Source organism: Panthera leo, chromosome C1, assembly GCF_018350215.1.
Source record: "Panthera leo isolate Ple1 chromosome C1, P.leo_Ple1_pat1.1, whole genome shotgun sequence".
Classification (NCBI taxonomy): Eukaryota; Metazoa; Chordata; class Mammalia; order Carnivora; family Felidae; genus Panthera; species Panthera leo.
Window position 1 is genome coordinate 95,825,042 of NC_056686.1, and position 8,945 is coordinate 95,833,986.

The window sequence follows — 8,945 nt, forward strand, 5'->3', positions numbered from 1 at the left end:
TTTAGTTTTGGAATCGTTTTTTTTTTTTCTCTTACTTTAAATTTTGACTCATACTTGTGGTAAAATATACAAAACAAAATTTACCTTCTCAACCATTTTTAACTGTACAGTTTATTAGTGTTAAGTATATTCATATTGTTGTGCAACCAATTTCCAAAACTCTTTCCACCTTGCAAAGCTGAAACTCTGTATTAAACAACTCCCCATTTTCCCCTCCCCCAGTCCCTGGCAATCACCATTCTACCTTCTGTCTCTATGAATTTGATGACTCTAGTTAATCTCATATAAATGGAATCTTTATTGATTTATCTTTTTGTGACTGGCTTATTTCACTCCACATAATGTCCTCAAAGTTAATCCATGTTGTAGCTATGTGTCAGAATTTCCTTCTTTTTTAAGGCTGGATAATATTCCATTACGTATGAGTACACCACATTTTATTTATCCATTAACCTGTTAATGAACCCTTGAGTTGTTTTGTGACTAACGCTGCTATGAACATGGATGCACAAGAATTGCTTCAAGACTCTGCCTTTAAAAATTTTGTTTAATTTTTTTTTTTTGAGAGAAAGAGAGAGAGAGAGAGAGAGAGAGAGAGGCAGGCAGAGATAAAGGGAGGCAGGCTCCAGGCTCTGAGCTGTTAGCACAGAGCCTGGCGTGGGTCTCAAACCCATGGACCGCAAGAACATGACCTGAGCCAAAGTCAGATGTTTAACTGACTGAACCACCCAGGCACCCTGAGACTCTGCTTTTCATTCTTTTGGTGTGTGCCTGAAAGTGGAGTAGCTGGATTATATGTAAATGTATTTTTAATTTGTTAAAAACTGCAATACTGTTTTCCATTGCAGCTGTACCATTTTACATTCCCAAAACTTTGGTGCACAAGAGTTCCAGGTTTTCCACATCATCACCAACACTTGTTATTTTCTGATGGTGTGTGTGTTTTTTAAATAATAGCCATCCTAATTGGTATAAGGTGGTATCTCATTGTGGTTTTGATTTGTATTTCCCTAATGACTAATGATGTTGAACATTTTGTCATGTGGTTTTTGGCTATTTGTATATCTTGGGAGAAATGTATTTCAAATCCTTTGCCCATCTTTAAAAATTAGGTTATTTGTCTCATATTATTGAGTTCTATGAGTTCTTTATATATTTTGGATACAAATCCCTTATCAGATCTGTGATTTGCAAAAAGATTTATTTTTAAACTGTACTCTATTGAGGTATAATTTACATAGAATAAAAGATCTTAATTGCACAGCTTAATGAATTTTGATAAATTTATATATCCCTGTGACTTTCATCCAGATCAAGTTAAAGAACATTTCATCACCTCAGAAAAATCCCCTTGGGACCTTTTCAAACTATCTCTCAATCCTCTTTGCCCAAAGCAATGACTATTTTTATTTCTGTCAACATAAATTAGTTTTCTATGTTCTTGAAATTCATAAAAACAAAGTCATATAATATGTACAACTCATGTCTGACTTGTTTTGCTGAACATTATATTTGTGAGATTCACCTGTGTTACTGCATGCATTCAGTTGGTTCTTTTTTGTTGCTGAGTTTCAAATTTCTATGAACTCCAATTTATTCACTGCTGGGTTTTTGTTTGTTTGTTTTTATGGTTAGCACTTTTTGTGTCCTGTCTAAAAAATGTGTTCCAACCTCTCATTCCTCCACTCCCAAATTACAAAGATATTTTCCTATGTTTTCTTATAAAAGCTTTAGAATTTTAACTTTCACATTTAGGGTTATGGTGCATTTCAAATTAATTTTTGTATAATATGCAGTGAAGTTGGGGTGGGGGATAGTCTGTATTCTTTTTTTTTTTTTCTCCTACAGATATCCTCTAGTTGTTGCAGCACTATTAGAAAACTTTCTTCCTTCATTGAATTGCCTTGGCTCTTTTGTCAAAATCAAGTGACGGTAGGCATGTGTGGACCTATTTTTGGACTTTTAATTCTGTATCATTGATTTATTCATCCATCCTTATGCCAATACTACTTTGCCTTTTGTTATTATAGTTTTTCATTGTAGTAAGTCTTGAAATTAAGTAGAATATGCCCTTGAGCTTTTCTGTTCTTCAAGATTGTTTTAACTATTTTGAGTCCTACTTAGAATAAGCTTGTAAATTTCAATGAAAAAGCCCTATTGAAGTTTTTATTGGAATTTTAAAGAAGAGTTGGTAACAATTTCATCTTAACCATATTTAGTCTTCTAATCCATGAACATGGTATATTTCTTTATCTATTTAGGTCTTCTTTAGTCTCTCAGCAATATCTTATTGTTTTAATGTATAGGTTTTGCACAATTTTATTAAATTATTCCAAAAATTATTATAATTTAATATATAAAATACATATTAATATATCACAAATGTATAAACTATAAATATATTATAATAATTATAAAATCATTCCAAAAATAAAATTTTATTTTTTGTTATTTTAAATAGTTTTATTTTAATTTCATTTTCAAATTGTTTATTACTAGTAGATATACAATTTATTTTGCATATTGAATTTGTGTCTTGCAATCTTGTCAAATTCACTTATTGTTTCTAGTAATTTGTTTATAGTTTCCCATGGATTTTCTACATATACAGTCATGTCATCTGCAGAAAAGGAAGTTTTACTTTTTCTTTATAATTTTTACTCCTTTTTCTTTGTCTTGCCTTGCTGCACTGGCTAAAACTACCAATATAATGTTGAATAGTAGTGATGAGAATCTACATCTTTGCTTTGCTTCAACTTAGAGGACAGTGTTCAATATTTCACCATCAAGTCTGATGTCAACCCCAGATTTTATAGACAACCTTATCAGATTAATTGATTTCCTTTCAATTTTCAGTTTGCTGAGAGTTTTTATCATCAACAGGTGTTAACTTTTATGCATTTTGTATATCTACTGAGGTAATCATGTTTTTTTCTCTTTACTTCTGTTAATGGAGTAAATTACATTCTTTGATTTCTTTAAAAAAATTTTTTTAAATGTTTTATTTATTTTTGAGAGAAAGAGAGCATGAGCAGGGCAGGGAGAGATAGAGAGGGGAACAGAAGATCCAAAGTGGGCTCCGCGCTGACAGCAGCAAGCCTTATGCGGGGCTCGAACTCACAAACCACCAGACCATGACCTGAGCCAAAGTTGGAAGCTCAACCAACTGAGCCACGCAGGTGTCCTTCTTTGATTTCTTTTAAAAAAATATCTTTTTATTATGGAAATTTTAAAATGCATACAAAGTAAACAGAATAGTATTATAAACTCCCAGGCACCCATCATCTACCTTCTTATATCATTTGTACCTTTATGTAATCCCTACACTTAAAAGCTCCTTTCAGGTTTTCTACTTTGGATCTTCTGTGTTTGTCACTTTCTCATTCTTCTCATTCACCATTTTCTCCCTTTTCTTCCTTCCATATCTCCTACCTTCTTCTCCTCCCTCTGCATCTCCCCTTCCTATTTCTTCCCCCTCCTCTCTATCTTCCTCTTCCTCCTTCCTTCCTCTTTCTCCTTCTCCTTTGCCTCCCCCATCATCTCCTCATCTTGTGCTTCTTCTGACAAAGTTGACAAAGTCCTTATTGTTATTTAATAAGGTAAATGAACTCACATAAAATCTTTTTCTTGCCTCCCCTTTTATATACTTAAAATTAGCAAAGTTTTCTCTGTATTTTAACTCATTAGAATTCTAGAATTTTGTCAAGCACTGAAATGTTACATGTTAATCACAATTATAAATTCCATCAGTGTAGTCCAAACCACATGAGCATATTAACTAAAATTTAGTTAATTGCAGAACCTTCTTTCCAAAGACATAAGAAAACACTGAATCATTTTGCTGTTTTGAGTAAATAATCTGAAAAATGAACTGCCTATGGCTATTCTTAACAAGTTGTGATTTATTGTGAAAAAAAAATAGGAATGACACAGGGCCAAAAATATCACATTTAAATATTTTATGTTCTTTAGAATTCAGGCCTGGGCAAGTTAAATAAAAAATTTAGGGGCACCTGGGTGGCTCAGTTGATTGAGCATCCAACTCTTGATTTTGGCTCAAGTCATGATCTCACAGTCATGAGACCAAGCCCCATGTTGGGCTTTGTGCTGGGGGTGGAGCCTGCTTGAGATTCTCTGGGGTGCCTGGGCAGCTCAGTTCATTGAGCATCACACTCTTGATTTTAGCTCAGGTCATGATCCCGGGGTAATTGGATCGAGTCCTGCATTGGGCTCTGTGCTGAGCGTGGAGCCTGCTTAACATTCTCTCTCTCTCTCTCTCTCTCTCTCTCTCTCTCTCTCTCCCTCTCCCTCCCTCCCTCTCTCTCCCACTCTTTCCCTCTCCCCCACTGGTGTGCACTCCCTCTCTCAAAAAATTAATTAATTAATTAAATTTTATATGGTTGTTTTTGTTGTTATTGTTGCAAGTTCTATCTGAAAAGGATAGAATGAAAAGAGAGATGAGAAATCAGCTTGTTATGAAGTTTGTGAGCCAAAAAAAGCAAAAGAATAAGCAGTTTCAATATTAGAGAATACCTTCAAACCTGTTTATTTTGGTAAAAATATGTTTTTTTTATTTTTTTGAGTTTTTTTAATTGAAGCATAATTAATATACAGTGCTATATTAGTTTCAGGTATGCAATATAATGATTCAACATTTCTATACATTACTCACTGCTCATCACTATAAGTACACTCTTAACCCCCTTCACCTGTTTCACCCATCCTCTTACTCATCTCTGGCAACCACCAGTTTATTCTCTGTATTTAAGATTCAGTTTTTTGTTTGTGTCTTTTTCTTTTAAATTTTTAAATTTTTATTTTTAACTTGTTTTATTTTTTATTTTTTTATTTTACATCCAAATTAGTTAGCATATAGTGCAACAATGATTTCAGGAGTAGACTCCTGAGTGTCCCTTACCCATTTAGCCCACCCCCCTCCCACAACCTCTCCAGCAACCCTCAGTTTGTTCTCCATATTTATGAGTCTCTTCTGTTTTGTCCCCCTCCCTGTTTTTATATTATTTTTGTTTCCCTTCCCTTATGTTCATCTGTTCTGTGTCCTAAAGTCCTCATATGAGTGAAGTCATATGATTTTTGTCTTTCTCTGGCTGACTAATTTCACTTAGCATAATACCCTCCAGTTCCATCCATGTAGTTGCAAATGGCAAGATTTCATTCTTTTTGATTGCCAAGTAATACTCTATTGTATATATATACATCATATCTTCTTTATCCATTCATTCATCGATGGACATTTGGGCTTTTTCCATACTTTGGCTCTTGTTGATAGCACTGCTATAAACCTGGGGGGTGTATGTGTCCCTTTGAAACAGCACACCTGTATCCCTTGGATAAATGCCTAGTAGTGCAATTGCTGGGTCATAGGGTCGTTCTATTTTTAGTTTTTTGAGGCACCTCCATACTGTTTTCCAGAGTGGCTGCACCAGTTTGCATTCCTACCAGCAGTGCAAAAGAGATCCTCTTTCTCCACATCCTTGCCAACATCTGTTGTTCCTGAGTTGTTAATGGTAGCCATTCTGACAGGTGTAAGGTGGTATCACATTGTGGTTTTGATTTGTATTTCCCTGATGATGAGTGATGTTGAGCATTTTTTCACATGTCGGTTGGCCATCTGGATGTCTTCTTTAGACATCTGTGTCTGTTCATGTCTTTTGCCCATTTCTTCACTGGATTATTTGTTTTTTGGGTGTTGAGTTTGATAAGTTCTGTATAGATTTTGGATACTAACCCTTTATCTGATATGTCATTTGCAAATATCTTCTCCCATTCTGTTGGTTGCCTTTTAGTTTTGCTGATTGTTTCCTTCACTGTGCAGAAGCTTTTTATTTTGATGAGGTCCCAATAGTTCATTTTTGCTTTTGTTTCCCTTGCCTCTGGAGACGTGTTGAGAAAGAAGTTGCTGAGGCCGAGGTCAAAGAGGTTTTCGCCTGCTTTCTCCTGGAGGATTTTGATGGCTTCCTGTCTTACATTTAGGTCTTTCATCCATTTTGAGTTTATTTTTGTGTGTGGTGTAAGAAAGTGGTCCAGGTTCATTTTTCTGTATGGCACTGTCCAGTTTTCCCAGCACCACTTGCTGAAGAGATTGTCTTTATTCCATTGGCTATTCTTTCCTGCTTTGTCAAAGATTAGTTGGCCATATGTTTGTGGATCCATTTCTGGGTTCTCTATTCTGTTCTATTGATCTGAGTGTCTATTCTTGTGCCAGTACCATACTGTCTTGGTGATTACAGCTTTGTAGTATAGCTTGAAGTCTGGGATTGTGATGCCTCCTGCTTTGGTTCTCTTTTTCAAGATTGCTTTGGCTATTCGGGTCTTTTCTGGTTCCATACAAATTTTAGGATTATTTGTTCTAGCTCTGTGAAGAATGCTGGTGTTATTTTGATATTGTTTGCATTGAACATGTAGATTGTTTTGGGTAGTATTGACATTTTAACAATATTTGTTCTTCCTATCCAGGAGCATGGAATCTTTTCCATTTTTTTGTGTCTTCTTCAATTTCTTTCATAGGCTTTCTATCATTTTCAGCGTACAGATTTTTCACCTCTTTGGTTAGATTTATTCCTAGGTATTTTACGTGTTTTGGTGCAACCGTAAATGGGATCGATTCCTTGATTTCTCTTTCTGTTGCTTCATTGTTGATGTATAGGAATGCAACTGATTTCTGTGCATTGATTTTATATCCTGCCACTTTGCTGAATTCATGAATCAATTCTAGCAGTTTTTTGGTGGAATCTCTTGGATTTTCCATATAGAGTATCATGTCATATGTGAAGAGTGAAAGTTTGCCCTGTTTGTCTTTTTTTTATTTGTTTGTTCATTTGTTTTGTTTCTTAAATTCCACATATGAGTGAAATCATATGGTATTTGTCTTTCTCTGACTTATTTCACTTGGCATTATACCCTCTAGACCCATTTATGTTGTTGCAGGTGGCAAGATTTCATTCTTTTTTTATGGCTGAATAAGATTCTATTTTATATATATATATATATATATATATATATATATATATATATACACAAACCGCATCTTTATCCATTCATCTATCAGCAGACACTTGGGTTGCTTCCATAATTTGGCTATTGTAAATAATGTTGCAATAAACATAAGGGTGCATATATGGTTTTGAATTAGCGTTTTCATATTCTTTGGGTAAATACCCAGTAGTGGAATTAGTGCATCATATAATTCTATTTTTTAATTTTTTGATGAAACTCCATACTGTTTTCCACAGTGGCTTCACCAGTTTGCATTCTTACCAACAGTGCATGAGAGGTCCTTTTTCTTCACATCCTCACCAACACTTATTTCTTGTGTTTTTGATTATAACTGTTCTGACACATGTGAGGTGATGATATCTCATTGTGGTTTTGATTTGCATTTCCCTGATGAAATGCTGTTGAGCATCTTTTCATTTATCTCTTGTCCATCTGTATATCTTTGGAGAAATGTCTGTTCATGTCTTCTGTCCATTTTTCAGTTGGATTATTTGTTTTGTTTTGTTTGTTTTGGTGTTGAATTGTATAAGTTCTGTATATATTTTGGATACTAACCCTTTATCAGATATGTCATTTGCAAATATCTTCTCCCATTCAGTAGGTTGTCTTTTGTTTTGTTGATTGTTTCCATTACTATGCAAAAGCTTTTTATTTTGATGTAGTCCCAACAGTGTATTTTTGCTTTTGCTTCTCTTGCCTCAGGAGGCATATCTAGAGAAACGTTGTTGCAGCCAATGTCAGAAATTACTGTCTGTGCTCTCTCCTAGGATTTTTATGGTTTCAGGTCTCACATTTTGTTCCTTAATCCATTTTGAGTTTATGTTTGTATACAGTGTAAGAAAGTGGTCCAGTTTCATTCTTTTGTGTGTAGCTGTCCAGTGGGGAAAAAAAGTGAGACTTTTTCCCATTGCATATTCTTGCCTCCTTTGTCAAAGATTAATTGACCATATACTCATGGGCTTATTTCTGGGCTTTCTATTCTGTTCCATTGATTTATGTGTCTATTTATGTGCCGGACCATACTGTTTTGATTACTATAGCTTTGTAGTATATCTTGAAATCTGGATTGTGATACCTCAAGTTTTGTTCTTCTTTTTTCAAGATTGCTTTGGCTATTCAGGGTCTTTTGTGGTTATGTATAAATCTTAGGATTATTCTAGTTCTGTGAAAAATTCTCTTGGAATTTTGATAGGGATTGCATTAAATTTGTAGATTGCAAAAGCTTTTTATTTTGCTGTAGTGCCAATAGTCTAATTTTGCTTTTGTTTCCCTTGCCTGAGGAGATATAACCAGAAAAATATTTCTATAGCTGATGTCAACAAAATTACTGCCTATGTTTTCTTCTAGGAATTTAATGATTTCAGGTCTTACATTTAGGTCTCTAATCCATTGAGAGAGAGAGAGAGAGTTTGTGTGTGTGTGTGTGTCTGGTGTAGAAAAGTGGTCCAGTTTCATTCTTTTGCATGTAGCTATCTAGTGTTCCCAACACCATTTGTTGAAGAGACTGTCTTTTCCCCCATTGTATATTCTAGCCTCCTTTGTTGTAGATTAATTGACCATATAAGCATGGGTTTATTTCTGGGCTCTCTATTCTGTTCCATTGATCTGTGTGTCTGTTTTTGTGCCACTACCACACCGTTTTGACTACTCCGCTTTGTACTTTGTAGTATTGGTTCATTACCTGCATGCTCTAAGAGGTAGTGATTATTTCATCAGAAGATTTGCAGGTATTGTCATATAAGAAATTGCTTTAAAAATCTCATGTATTGAGTAGCTGCATTTTTCATATTACAGGTCTAAGGATAGCTTTGAACATCCCTATGCTACACCAACTCTGAAAATTGCTTGGAAAAAATTTTAGAGCAACTAAAATTAGTTCCACAGCAATCATTGGTCATATAAACATGTACTGTCATAGTTTCCACATC